Source organism: Cupressus sempervirens, chromosome 9 (assembly GCF_028749045.1).
Source record: "Cupressus sempervirens isolate cs-2001-9-10 chromosome 9, ASM2874904v1, whole genome shotgun sequence".
In the NCBI taxonomy this organism is placed as follows: Eukaryota; Viridiplantae; Streptophyta; class Pinopsida; order Cupressales; family Cupressaceae; genus Cupressus; species Cupressus sempervirens.
The window spans coordinates 279,113,875-279,129,922 of NC_143126.1; the positions used below are offsets into that span (position 1 = coordinate 279,113,875).

General features: G+C 36.1%; 1 pseudogene across 1 annotated transcript in view; it reads right to left on the reverse strand.

Moving 5' to 3' along the window:
- Positions 1–16,048, reverse strand: part of LOC149538524 ((S)-coclaurine N-methyltransferase-like) — a 111,921-nt pseudogene that overhangs the window by 57,097 nt on the left and 38,776 nt on the right. The window contains exons 3-5 of the transcript XR_016356073.1: positions 9,421–9,645; positions 2,031–2,130; positions 1,826–1,936 (exon numbers count right to left, since the gene is read on the reverse strand). The product of XR_016356073.1 is annotated as a (S)-coclaurine N-methyltransferase-like (transcript). The remainder of the gene's footprint in view (positions 1–1,825; positions 1,937–2,030; positions 2,131–9,420; positions 9,646–16,048) is intronic.

Here is a 16,048-nt window from a genome sequence, read left to right on the forward strand (position 1 = left end):
GAAAGAAGAACATTGAGTTTGGACACCTCATTCTCCTGCAAAATTCCATCATTAATATTGTCTTTGGGAGGCGTTACATGTACTGCAAGTTATGCATTTGGACCAGTGTTTGAAATTGTTCTGGTGCGATCTGAACTAGGAGGATAGCATGAAAGGTTTAGAAGCAGCCTTCTTCTACTAAGGGCTGCGTTCATTCTGCTGTAGCAGTGTTAGATCCATTGGAGGCTGTGATTAGAATTTTTGAGCATTAGTATAGGAATTGGTACCTTCTGCAAGTTATTTCCAAAGCCAATTTACATCCAGGTTTTCTTTAGAAATTATTTCCTTATATATTGCTTGTAGTAATTGCAATTGATATCTTTATACTGGCCATTCACAGTAGTTTCAGTAATTGTATTTTTCTTTCCAAGCATTTCATATATCTGAAAAATCACAAAAAAGCCTTTATATTTCAAAACTAAAAAATTGTAAAAACTCCAAAACAAGAAAACAAAAAAAAATTCTTCAGCATAGTTCTTGAGTGAGCCAGCAGGGCTCTTACAGTCACACATTGTTTGTCGAATTTATATAGAATTCCTCTACTATCATCCTCTTAGCTGTTGGATACAAAAATACTTGCAACAGGCTTGTGAAATACCACGTGCTCCTTCCAAAAAATAAACCAGATTTCTTATAGGTAGGAATAGATCAATACAACACCAAATGAGAAGCCTTGTGACTGTACCTTGGGAATTGAATCTTTTTGAGATATTTGGAGTGAAATTAAGAATGAATTCTTCAAGAAAAAAGTTAATTATTAGAATTTTAAAAATGTAATCACAAGGTCTTTCTAATGGTAGGTATATGATATGGACATATTCTTCAGACTCTGACAGAATAACATTCATTACAAATAGATATATGCAATGGTTAAGTAATTGCTGGCTATCAAAAGGCCAACTTGTCCTACAAACAATAGTTCAAGTAATACACTGGATAGCCAACAATCTCTCCCATTTTCACCATCAATTCCTTGAAGTTCCTTCCCTATATAGCTGTTCAAGTCCGAAATCGGTTGCTGACAAGAAAAGATGATGTACAGAAGTATTTGGAGCATCAAGAATTCTGCGGGCCATTCTTGTCACTTAGAAGCTACAGATTAGTGGTACAGAATCTTTTCACATGTCATCAGTTATATATGAATCCTCTTTTTTATAGAAAACATAGATTTAGAGTTTCCCGGTGTCCTATAATTTATTTCATTGAAGTTTACATTATGCCTGATGCTACAGTTAGCTGTAATAATAGGAAAACATACTCGCAGTGATGACTCCTAAAAATGATTTTTAGTCTTTATTAGCTGCTGGTACTGAAATTCCTTTAGCTAAAATGTTGGACTGATATCTTAGTTGGCAATGTGTCTCCCAGGACATGAAAGCCTAAGCTGAAAGTCCTTGACATATGAGGTCTGTTATAGATTACTACTGTGATCTTTAGATGTAAGCCCTCACCATTGTTCAAGTCCTTTTAGTTGGAAATATGTCACCTAGAATATATGAAATAAGGAAAACTTCCAACTAGAGGAGGTCAATAATTTATAAAACATCAACAACAGAATATTAACGATAACTAGAGAGATAGGGGAAAGCAATATATCAAAATGTACATGAAATACAGAATAATAACAAGAAAAAAGGACTTCATTTGAACAAAGAAGAAATTGGCTATAGAGCTATTTGTAGAAATAATAATTATCATAATTCTTTTCTATCTCAACAGGCTTACATTCTTAAAAGTTCAAGAATACTCCATTTGAAGTTTTATTTGTAAATTAAAAGAATCATACCTCAAAGTGGTATGTAAATACTTTGTGGCAAAAGTGATGAATGAAAAGAAGACTTTCTTGACTCATCCAAAGTGATATCTTTTCAAGGAGTTTCCCATAGTTTTTCATATGCTGCCATACAATAGCATAAATAAACAAATATCTAGAAAGACATTTACTTCAAAATAAAACAACATATATTTCCTGAGAAAATCAATTCATGTACCTCAAACATTTCAATAGATATTATGCGATCAAAAGTGCTATCCATCTCAAAATTGGTAATGTCTCCAGCGTATATAGCAATATTGGACATCCCTAATTCACTGGACATGCAACCAAACTAACCAATTAAATCATGTCTTTAGAAAAGCGAAAGAGATTAATTGCGCAAGAATGGAAGAAATCAAGAAGTAATTTGGAGCTTCAAAAACAGATGTTTTAATATTTCACTAGGTAGAAAATATGTTCTGAAACCTCGATGAAAGATTAATATGAAAGGTCAGCAAGGTAGCTTTAGGGATATTCAAACATATACAGTAAAGGGATTCAAAAGTGGTTTAAGCTGACAATTATTTTACTGTACATGATATGTCCATGTTGTTATTTGATAAAAGCTCCTAAAATTTTTGACAGTCTACATTTGACAAAATAGATATGAATATTTGAAGTATATTACAATCGGAATACAGTAAAGAAATATTTGCATAATTTAGATGGAATTGTCTTGGGATACAATCAACTACAAATGTTAAACAAATGGTTAATATTCCTAAGATTAATCCTTTCTTGTGAGAACCCCTCTAAATATATGGAATGAGATGGTAACCTAATTGGTGTTTGATGCTTACATTGTAGTGAATCCCTAGAGAAATCCCCAAAGACGTAACAGATTTGACTTGAGATTTATGATTTTATGACATGGAGATCACATAGTAACAACTTCAACAACAAAAGGAACTGGTCAACACCTATTAATTTGACCATTATAACACATGTGAATCACATTTAAGTAGAATTCATAATGGATTTGTACATGACACTAGAATATACTTAATACAAAAATACAAAATTGGACTTCATTTCTTATATATCATCCTAACTTATACAAAAACACAAATTGAACTTTATTTCATATGTTACATTTCCTATATTTCAAAAAAAAAAGTTAACTTTCAAATCATGCTAGTCTAGAAGCCAGAAGTGAAATCTTACTATGAGACAAGATAATAAATTGGTGTAAAAAGGTTTGATGATAAATGATAAGCAAAGTGATATTTGTAAGGAAACTCAGGTGCGGAAACAGCTTCCTACACTAATCTCTTAAGGAAAGTATGGTGCAAATCCTTTTAAAATTTTTACACTTGCAAATTTGATATCATATAAACAACAATATTGCAGCCAACCATGCATACAGAAAATAGATAGAGAAAGAAACACATAACACAAAGATTTGCCGATGGGGAAAAACCTTTAGGTAAAACAACCCCACCCCTTCAAAACCTGCACAATGTATTATCTTCAACACAAGGTTACAATACACTTGCAATGCAAGTTTAATAGCAACAATAGAAGACTTCAGCAGCACCTCAGTACCTGCACACTCTCCTCTTTTATTTTCAACATGCAATACTACTTTTATGAACATCTTAGGACCCAACAAAATGCCCAAAAAGGAGTTGGGCGTTTTTCATGGCTCAACCACCAAGAACCATGCACAATGCCACATGTACATGCAATACCAAGAAAAGGGCGTCCATCCCTTCAATAGGCAATGACAGCTTGTCATAGAATCTACCAAAAATAGCAGTCACAAGAGAAGTGTAAGGGAATCCGTCATACCAACCTATTTTTGGCATATTCTCTTACACACACCAACCACTCATTCTTGGGTGCCCAAAAATTTGCCCCATGTCATAAGATGCTCTTACACCTGTCATAGCTCATTCCTTAAATAGCTCTTACGCGTCATAGGAATCCGTCATAACCTTTTAAGCCATGATCTCCTTCACACACTTCAAGATGCTGACACATGTAAGTGATCAACATGCCAACTAGACATGTACACTCACATTTACATATTATTTGCAAAAAAATACATTTACAAAACAAATAATAATAAGAATAGGAATTATACAAGGTTGAGACACCTTATTCCTAACATTCTCCCACTTGTCGAACACCTTGTAAGAGTAATAGGAACATAACAGGGATTAACCGCTATGGGCCAGAAGACCCATAGACTCTGAACACCATCTGAACTTCTCTGTGCCCACTGGTTTTGTCAATGCATCTGCAACATTCTTTGTAGTATCCACCTTCTCCAAATTTACCTTTTCATCTTCCACCATATCTCTCACAAAGTGAAACTGCACATCAATGTGCTTTGTTCTGGCATGAAAAGTTGGATTCTTTGCAAGGCAAATAGCACTCTAACTGTCACATGAAATAGTAATCTTTCCTGCATCAACACCAATATCAGAACACAGTCTCCTAAGCCAAATGGCTTCTTTACAAGCATGAGTAGCAGCCATGTACTCAGCTTCTGTAGTGGACAAAGCAACCACAGGTTGTCGCTTACTCATCCTACTGATGGCACCACCAAACATAGTGAACACATAACCACTGGTGGATCTCCTGCTGTCAATATCACCTGACCAATCTGAATCCACAAATCCACGAATACAAACTGAATGTGGAGCTCCAGAAGAGTTACCATGATAACATATGGAGTAATCTGATGTACCCCTCAAATATCTAAATACTCACTTAACTGCATCCCAATGTACCCATCCAAGATTAGCCATAAACCGGCTCAAAACTCCCACTGCTTGGGCAATGTCTGGTCTAGTACAGACCATAGCATACATAAGACTACCAACTGCACTAGCATAAGGTACTCTACTCATGTCCTCCTTCTCACTAGGAGATTTTGGACAATCTTCTACAGATAACTTTGTTCCCACAGAAACAGGAACACACAAAGGTCTACAATCTGCCATGCTGAACCTGTCCAACACAGACTTCACATACTTACTCTGACTCAACCAAAGTTTTCTGTTAGACCTATCTCTACTGATTTCCATACCCAAGATGTACCTTGCTGCCCCAAGATCTTTCATCTCAAATTGTGCTGACAACTGAGATTTAAAAACATAAATCATACCCTTACCCTTCCCAAATAGCAACATATCATCAACATATAATGCAACAATAAGAAGGTGATCATCTTGAACTCTAAAATAAATACAATGATCTGATTTCGATCTTACAAATCCAATTGACAACACAAAGGCATCAAACTTAAGGTACCACATCCTAGGAGATTGCTTCAAACCATATAAAGACTTTTTTAACCTGCAAACCCAAGATTCTTTACCTTTAACAATGTAGTGCTCAAGCTGTGACATATAAATTTCTTCCTCCAAATCACCATGAAGGAAAGTTGTCTTCACATCCATCTGTTCTATCTCTAAATCATATGATGCTGCAAGAGATAACAGAAATCTAATGGATGTCATCTTTGCAACAAGAGAGAATATTTCACCATAATCTATTCCCTCTACCTGTGAATACCCCTTCGCAACCAATTTGGCTTTGTACCTTTCAACACTGCCATCTGTACAGAATTTCTTCTTGAACACCCATTTACAGCCAACAGATTTTCTCCCTTTAGGCAAAGGTACAAGGTCCCAAGTTTTGTTTTTCTCTAATGAAGCCATCTCATCATCCATAGCCTCAATCCAGGAACCTGCATCTTCTATGCCCAAAGCCTCTTTCACAGATCTAGGCTCATCAGTGTTAGTAATTAAAGCAAAAGCACAACTGGAATCTAACATAGAATAACCAAACCTTTCTGGTTGCTTTCTTTTTCTCGTGGATCTCCTCAAAGGCTAAGGTTGAGGTTGTTCTTCCTCTTCTTCTTCTGAACTATCAGAGCTACTAGAGCTCTCCTCATCATTAGACCCAACATGGTCTTTCTGTTCAGTCTTCTCAGGGGTAGGAGGAAACTGAACAATATCTTCCTTTTTTTCTTTTTCATCTGGTTGTAGCACAATAGGAGAAGATGTTAGCTCTCTAAAAATAACATTTCTACTATACAACACCTTACTAGTCACAAGATCCCAAAGCTTGTATCCTTTCACACCAGCACTGTACCCAATGAAAATACATTTAACAGCTTTGTTTTCCAACTTAGATCTTTTCTCCTTTGGAACATGTGCATAAGCTTCACAACCAAAAACACGAAGATGTCTAATTGAAGGCTTCTTACTAGACCACACCTCCATGGGTGTCTTACCAACAAGGGCTAATGTAGGAGATCTATTAACTAGATAGCAAGCAGTGGCCACAGCTTCGGCCCAAAACTTTTGTTCTAAGCCAGCTCCACTAAGCATATTCCTAGCCTTCTCCATCAGTGTCCTGTTCATTCTTTCTGCAACTCCATTTTGCTGTGGGGTATAAGGAGTTGTCTTCTGCCTCTCGATGCCTCATTCTTTACAGAACTGTTCAAACTCTGCTGAGCAAAACTCACCACCATTGTCAGTTCTCACACACTTAATCTTCTTACTAGTCTGATTCTCTACAAGGGCTTTAAATTCCTTGAATCGACTAAAGACTTGTGTCTTACTTTTAAGAAAATAAATCCATGTCCTTCTACTGTAATCATCTATGAAAGATACAAAAAATACAGACTTGGAGATTGAAGGAACTTTTACAGGACCAAATACATCAGAATGAATAAGATCCAAAACATCAAAAGATTTGTGAGAACTAGAGTAAAATTGAACACGATTTTGTTTACCATAGACACAATGTTCACAGCAGTCGAACTCGAGATTGCAATCGTTTAACCCCTCAACGAGATTTTTATTTTTCAGGGTTCTGAGACCCTTTTCACCAATGTGACCAAATCTCATATGCCACAGCATTGTCTTTTCTACAGGAAGCTTACCTTACAAAGTGTTTGCATTGCCATCAGAACCAATAACCACAGAATTCTTCACTACTCGTTCAGATGGTGAGGATGAAGAACTATTACATAGAGGAATATATGCATCTAGCTGAAATAAGGTACCTCTCCTAGTACCCCTTGCAAGCACTATTGATCCTCTCATCATCTTGCATCCTTCTTTTGAAAAAACAACTTGCACACCTACATCATTCAACATACTTACAAATAATAGGTTTCGTGCCAAACCTGGAATGTGCATAACTCCATTGATTCCCTTTACTCGTCCATCAGGAAATTTGATAGTGACCCTTCTGCATCCAACTATCTTTAAGTGAGAATCATCACCCAAGTACACCTTTCCACCATCGAACTCTTCATATTTTGAGAACCAGTTTCGATGAGATGTCATGTGAAAAGATGCACCCGAGTCAACCAACCACACATCATCAGATGCATGGGCTGCCAAAGCTACGATGAATGCATCGCCATCTTCTTGAGATCTTTCTAATGCTGAATCTGAACCTTTCTTCTTCTTCTTCGACTCTTTGCAATCTTTACGGAAGTGCCCAGGTTTATCACAGTTCCAACATTTTGCCTTGGACTTATTGGAAGTCTTTAACTTCCCACGAGATTTGGATCTACCCTTATTTTCAGACTTATTGTCATTTTTCTTCCCTCTTTCCGTGGATCTCCCACGAATAGCAAGGGCATCTTTTTCCGAAATGGAAGCCTTTCTCCGCATCTCCTCTGATAGCAGCGAAGACACCACATCATCCATTTTGAAAGTGACTATCGTGCTTCCGAGAGCCATCACAAGATGGTCCCATGAATCCAGTAAAGAACACAAAAGTGTGTAGCAATGATCGTCCTCCTCTAACTTGACACCAACTGATGTCAACTGTGCAGCCAACAGATTAAATGCATTTAAATGATCCGTTAAGGATCCACCTTCCTCCATTCGTAGAGAGTACAACTTCTTCCTCAGGAACAACTTGTTCACCAAAGATTTGGCCTGATACACAAACCCAAGTCGTGTCCACAAACTATATGCGGTTTTCTCATCTAGAACATTCAAAAGAACTGCATCGGTTAAACAGAGTCTTATGAGACCCTTAGCTTTATGGTCTTTGATATCCCAATCTGCTTGAGCTATAGTTGCTGGTCTTGTAGCGCTTGAAGTCGCTTCCCATAGGTCACGATCTTCCAACATGTCTTCCATCTTGAGTTTCTACAACTCGAAATTAGTGCCATTAAATTTCTCCACCTCCATTCTTCCATATGATGAACTCGCCATCTCAATCTGCAAATAAGATTTAGGATGCTCTACACAAGACTCCCACTCAACTTGAGATTAGCTCAAAAAACCCTACCCAACAACTAGGATCAAAAGTTGATCAAGCTCTGATACCACTTGTAAGGAAACTCAGGTGCAGAAACAGCTTCCTACGCTAATCTCTTAAGGAAAGTATGGTGCAAATCCTTTTAAAATTTTTACACTTGCAAATTTGATATCATATAAACAACAATATTGCAGCCAACCATGCATACAGAAAATAGATAGAGAAAGAAACACATAACACAAAGATTTGCCGATGGGGAAAAACCTTTCGGTAAAACAACCCCACCCCTTCAAAACCTGCACAATGTATTATCTTCAACACAAGGTTACAATACACTTGCAATGCAAGTTTAACAGCAACAATAGAAGACTTCAGCAGCACCTCAGTACCTGCACACTCTCCTCTTTTATTTTCAACATGCAATACTACTTTTATGAACATCTTAAGACCCAACAAAATGCCCACAAAGGAGTTGGGCATTTTTCATGGCTCAACCACCAAGAACCATGCACAATGCCACATGTAAATGCAATACCAAGAAAAGGGCATCCATCCCTTGAATAGGCAATGACAGCTTGTCATAGAATCCGCCAAAAATAGCGGTCACAAGAGAAGTGTAAGGGAATCCGTCATACCAACCTATTTTTGGCATATTCTCTTACACACACCAACCACTCATTCTTGGGTGCCCAAAAAGGCCCCATGTCATAAGATGCTCTTACACCTGTCATAGCTCGTTCCTTAAATAGCTCTTACGCATTATAGGAATCCGTCATAACCTTTTCAGCCATGATCTCCTTCACACACTTCAAGATGCCGACAAATGTAAGTGATCAACATGCCAACTAGACATGTACACTCACATTTACATATTATTTGCAAAAAATACATTTACAAAACAAATAATAATAAGAATAGGAATTATACAAGGTTGAGACACCTTATTCCTAACAATATTTAGGTGACATTGTGATGTGCAACATTTCACTTAATTTGAGGATTTGTGACATTTTCTTTCCAAAATTTCTTAAGAATACCATATGTTCTTGGTTGGCATATTCCACAATTCAAAAATATTATTTTCAAATCCTATCCCATTGTCAATAATTTCAAGCCTAACATTGTGTTCTGAAAAAGTCAATTTCTTATCCCATTCAAAGTCATTAATATGATATTAGTACAAATATTTAAAAAATCGTTTTTGCATTGAAAGCACATGCATGATGCTTGAAGGAGCATCTATAGATCCTTTGTAAATAGAGAACATTATTGAATCTATAAATAGTCACATTACATATGATGGATGTTAATATGTTACATACCTAGATTTCTCTATTATATACTCCTTTTGTGTGGTAGAATTGCAAATGCCAGTGACATGGCTATTTGGATACTTTTTGGCTATATAGAGAGTAAGAGAGCCCCAGCCACATCCAATGTCCAAAATAGTTTGCCCCTCTTTTATTTGTGCCCTCTCACAATATAGTGACAGCATTGATTCCTCAGCCTCATCCAGTGTGTTTATATTACTTGCAAAATACGCTGAACTATAGACAAAGCAACAAAGTAATTAGAAAAATATCATATACTGTAACACAACTATTATAAAGAGGCAAAGCAACAAATTGCAATGTCATAATAAATTGTCACATATTTCATTGCAAGCACCTCAGAAACAACTTACACCTATAACACAAGGAAAATATTTACAGTGAACAAATATCATTGCAACTTGAGTTGTGGCCAAATTTTCATAAACTGCAACTGTCAAAAAAGACACATTTGATCTTCATACAGAAGAATGCAATAAAATCTCTCAAATTTATTACGGCACATCTAGGTTACAGTTTTATCTAAATTATACAGAAATGAAAAATGTAACTCACACAATCATGTAAATTTATGATTTTAATTTTTGTGCAATAAATTAAAATTATTCAAGGAAGTTAGTACAGAATGAGTTTGTGAAATAGAATCAGTTCTGACTTTCATATTATAACCTATACATCTAAATAATCAGAATTATAATTTCGCATCGTCCAAGTAACAACAAATTGGGATAGAACAAAATATAGTTGAGCTTTCTTGATGCTGAATTATTTTAGGCTTTTAAGTGAGCATTGAGGTCACATTCTCAAACTTGATACGAAAAAAAGCATCAACTCTGTAGAGGCAATTGCTATACAAATATCCTGGTAGTTTTTCTTTAACATTTTTCTTTTATGTCTTAACTTCTATTCATTATTGTGGAGTTAGGAAATGTCATTTAAAATTTTACCCCCACAATAGCAATGATGTTATCAGTTTTTTATTTTTTAAATTCATCATATTACTATTAGTTTTCTTTAAGATAAGGTTGCATTCACAATACTATGCTACATGGGAAAATATGCTAAGAACTTTGATGCTATTTAGTCCATAATTGACTTTGAGATCTACCACTGGAGCTACTCATCGGTAAGTTGACAAGAATATTGTTGCACTTGGGATCCTTTTTTCTTCTTTGTGTTAAGCTGACATCAAATTGTCACATTTCATGATTTCCATCCAAGAAACAATACCTGAAACAAGACCCTCTCTTTCTTAACAAATTTACACATGCCATCTATTTTCATAAACTCGAATAGGCACCCAGAATAGATAAGTTCACCGATGAGCTGTCTACTTCTCAAAGACAGATTTGAGATTTGGTTATCATCAGATAAAAGTTTTTGAGAAGGAGATTAAGAAGACTTCATTCGAATTCCATTTTGGGCATTGAGAGATTTTTCTTATGTCTTTTGGTCTAACAAATGCTTTTGCAACATTTCAATCTTGTAGGAATCTCAGAAATTAGTCTTAATATTTTTTGATGATATCCAAATTGACAGTAAACTCGGAAAGAGAACATGAGGCATTTGGATGAGATTTTGAGTATTCCTTGAGGCTAAATCTTTGTCGGCTGAGGAATCCAAGTGCAAGAAGGAATGACCAAACTCTTATGCCCAGGTCATTTGATCAGCTCAAAGGGTGTATGTGTTGACCAAGAAGAGTTCAAAGCAATTTTACACTGGCCTCTACCTACAAATATCCCTCAAATGAAGATTTATTTGTTTCCTGTGATTTCTATAGGAGATTTGTCCAGAAATTTTCATACTTGGCTGCCCCACTTACTAATCTTACCAAAACAAGTGTGCAGCAGAAATGTTTTGATCAGTTCAAAACAAGCATTAAGATGTCCTATTTTGGCCATTCTTGACTTCTCCAAGCCCTTCACACTTGAGTGTGATGCATTCGGAGAGGGAATGGGTGCTTTCCTAAAGCAAAATGAGAAGTCTACTGCCTTCAAACGCAGAAAATAAAGAGAAATGAAAAAAGTTATTCAATTTATGATAAGTGGATGCTTGCCATAATGCATGTTTTGGAAAAGTTCAGGCAATACTTGATTAGTGGTAAGTTCATTTTAAAAATTTATCATAATAACCTCAAATATCTTCTTAATAAAAAATATCTCTATCATGGGTAGCAGAAATGGGTAATGCTAGTTGATGCTTTATCAAGAAGGCCACATTTGAATTCCATGATGGGAAATTCTACTAATTTGAAAGAGAAAACACTTGTGGAGTATGGAAAAAGGTAAAATTGTCACTAAGTATCTTGGATGGTTCTTTGTAAGATGAAATGAACAAAGTTTTGAATGAAATGAATCTCTAGAAGGATAGAATCTTCCTAGTGCCTAAATTGGGCCTCAAAGTGAATATTTTTAGGGCTTTCCATAAAGCTCTCTGGGCTAGTCTTCAGGAAATTTTCAAGACTTACAAGCAGATTCGGGAAATATTTCCATACAAAGGGCTTAAGGATGAAGTCCTTGAGTATGACAGAATTTCAAGTGTGTCAACAGAACAAAAATAAGCACACTTTTCCTACTGGTTTGTTGCAACTATGGCCCATTCCCCGTAACTAAATAGGAAAGCATCTCAATGGACTTCATTAATGATCTACCCAAAATGCAAGAGAAGGATTATATCTTTGTTATTATGAACAGATTGACTAAATTTGCACACTTCATTTCTATTTTTGTAGTGCTTACAAGTTACAACAGCTTAGGTGGCTAATTGGTTCTTTCGATAAGAGTTCATCTTGCATGGTTTGCCAAAGAACATTGAAGTGATAGGGATAGTGAATTCCTAAGTTCATTTTAGAAAGAATTTTTCAGATTAGGTGAGACCAAACTTACTCCTAACAACAGCTATCACAGAAACTATTGGGAAATAGAGATAGTAAACAAGTGGGTAGGACACCTCAAAAATGATATTTCAGGGCAGAATAAAGCTTGGTAAAAAGGCTTCATTTAGTTAAAAACTGTTAAACTTCTATATATCACATGCCAATTAAGATGTCTCCATTTATGGCACTGTATGGATATGAAAGTTGAAACTCCTACTTTCATTGACTTATTGTTTGGCAATGGTAGAGTGCCCCATGTTAAGGATTTATTGCAGAAGATTCAAGATATAATGAAATCCTCAAGGACAACCTCTAGTGAGCTCAAAATCAACAAAAGTTTTATGTAGATCAGCACCGTCTATAATGTACATTTGAAGTTAAAGACACAGTTTACTTGAGGTTATAGCCCTATAGGAAATTTAATCTCAAGAAGAGTAGCGTCGAGAAGTTGAAGCAATGTTTTCTGCCCACTTATAATATAAAAGAGGATTGGAGAAGTGGTTAATGAACTAGAGATTCTTGAGATTAGCAATGTGCATAAATTCTTCCATGTGTCATGCCTCAAGAAGGCGCTTCAACATAATATTATTCTCTCTTCTTGGTTATTTCCTTTGGATGAAGGGGAACTTGTAGTAGTTTCAGAAATAGTGATTCCCTTCAAAGAACATTCTTTGAGAAATAGGACCATTAGAGATAATATTGGTGAAATGGAATAACTCACCTATGGAGGATGCCTCTTGGGAAAATGAAAAGATATTGCAATATCCAGTTTTACAATTTCTTTGGGGACAAGCAATGTTGTGAGGGAAGAATGTAATGTCCCCTTCAGTCTAATCAATTTGGTGAAACTTAGGCTATTTCCTGAGTAGCTATAAGCTCACTATCAAGGGAAAGGGACTCCAAAGTTCTTGGAGTGCACAGGTTCAGTATTTCTTGGTTGCAATTTACCGCAATGAGCTCAGTTGATACTCTAGATCCTCATAACACTTTCAAGAGTGTTTTTAAACATGAGTTTCCTAAACATATTATAGAGAGCTTCTATTTTTACTAAGTCACCTAGTTGACTCGTCTACTTTAGTTTTATTATGGTGTGGTTAGAGTTGGATTCTGATATCGCTGTTTCTTTTGGCAACTTGGGTGAAAAAATTTGTTTGTGTGCTTAAGTTTCTAATGTTGAATTCATAAAGTAATTGCTTAAGTGTTAAAAAAATTTAAAATATTTTTATTTACCTCAAATGTGGATACCTAGGGGAGATAAATGAGCCTTTTGTGCATAAAAAGTTATTCTATATTCCAAAATCATTTATTTTAAGGGATCAATTAATTATTTTTTATTTTTGATTCGTGACTTTCTCTCCAAAAAGCTGAAAAAGGAAGTGTTGGGGCTTATTTTTGCCTTACAAATAATGAATATTAATGTTATGCTACTAGAATGAACGTGGAGTTTTTCAAAATCTTGAACCTGTCAAGATTGTTGGTTTTGAGGATGAAAAACCCATAGCTAGCTGAGTGGTTTTATAGAAAGGTCACCTTTGTGCTACAGATTAAAGCTATTGTTTTGGGTATTGTAATCATGGAGCATTTCATGTGTTTTGATGACCTAATTTTTTGGAATTCTTATGAAGTCATTTGGGTAAATGATTGATAGAGAGAATTAGAAGACCTCCTCATTGACCATATGATTTCTACTTGTGCAGGTTGTACTATATGTTAGCAATGATGTCCACGGTGCAGTAATACCTACAACTTGGAGTAAAAAAGTTTGGTTGATAAAACAACTATCACTTGTTCACATTATCTACCACCAATAAAGGGAAAAGTTGTGAGTTTGAAGTTAGTTGTACACTTCATGGTATTAGTAGTACCTTATCTACTAGGAGTGAGAGTTTGAGGAGAAATTACTATTGTTTTGGGAATCTTTTTTTATTGCCGGGTAGGCCTTGGGTTTTTTATCCATAACAACTCTTTATGGAGTGTTAAGATTGGAACAATGCTCTTCTACTGCCACAAGTGCTCCATTTACAAACTTACTCTTTTTTTTCAGATCTGCAAATGAGCTTTCAGTTATCAGTTTGATATTTTTTGTTTAATGATGCTTTAGTATGGTAAAGGGTGGTTTTGTTATTACCATAGAAGTTGCTGATTTGATAAGTGTTGGGTGTGTTATAATGACTTTGCTAGGTGATTTATCCTTGTCGATCCACCTATAACAACATGTTAAAGCGTATTACTAGTTCTCCACCAACCTACAAGTGCATACATTCAAGATATAATTTTCTTAATTCACAGCTATTTATCTAACATTGTATAGCTTTGGATGGTCATCCTGCTGAAATCTTTCCTTTCTATGAACTTCATTTTTTAACATTGGATGGAAGTACCACTAGTGATTTGATCAAGCTACTTGTTGACATTTACCCGGCTGAAGAAGTGGTTTTTGTAATCACATGCCACAAGATAAGAGAAAGAACTTGCTTTTCATTTCAAATTTGCATAAGCTTTCCTGCTGAAAAGTAGAAAAGACATTGTAATTCCAACGGAATAGAAGATATTCCAAATTTGTAGCCCTGTACTTGCTTCCAATGGAGGTAAAAGCAGGTTTTGAAGGGACCCCAAAACCCTTTGTGTCAATTTACATAAGATTTTCAATAAAGTTCATCAACAAAAACTAACTACAGAACTCTAAAACAATAGCTGACTAAAACAGAAAAAAAGGACACGACCAGCCAACCACCAACCAAAAGCCAGCATACAACCAGCACAAAACACAAAGAAGCAAAGAGATAGGGGAAGAGTTAAGCTAGGTTCTTCAAGGTCTCTGCAACTTCCTCCTTGAGCACATCCATCCTCTGCTCAACCTATTTTAACTTAACAATAGCCTTGGGCAAAATGGAACTCTTCTTTCTAGTGTTGGCTCTGGTCTTTTTGCTGGGAGCATAAATCTACTCTACGCCCAAGTCCTTATCCACATCCACATCCACAACCACAACATTCCTTTCCTGATGAAACCACTCCGACTTGGTAACCAAACTATCCATATTCTTTACAGAGGATATGATAATCGTGTAGCTCTGATCCATTGTCTTGCACAGAGTAGTATCACATTTACCAACCTTGTTGTTTAGCTCATTAATTCTCCTGGCATAATGCTTCATGGCCAACTCAATAGCTTCAGCATTCTTCATAAGCCAATCAGAAAACATATTTTCTCAAACTCATTCCAAAGAGCATAGGTGGTAGATTCGTCATTCTTCTCCTTTGGATCAGTAGGGGGGTTGATAATAGTAACCCTCTAAGAAGCCGACTCGCCAGCCTTCGTCTACATCTCTTCAAATTTAGAAGAAAAGGGACCCTATACTTCAAGTGAAGATTTTTTATTTCATGAAATACCCACCTTACCACCCTAAACAAATAGAGGGAACTCTTCAACCTTCACCGCAAAACCTTCCATGCTCAAATCCACTGAGCAAGAGTTCTCTAGATCAGCAGCATTGACATTATGGTGGGGTTGCCTAGATCCCACGAGAGAAGAGGGAGCCTCCTAATCAGCTAAGGAGTCATAATCCACCATAACAAGATTCTTACCAACATCTTTTCAAGCACCCTTAAGGAAAACATTTATTTGAGGGGAATCTATGAGGTCTTTCTAAGAGGAACCCTCCCTCCTTTTAGAAGGGGTAGAATTAGCTTTGGCAACAGGGTTTTTGAGCTGCCTTGAGCGTAGGCCTTTTCTTAGGGGAGTAC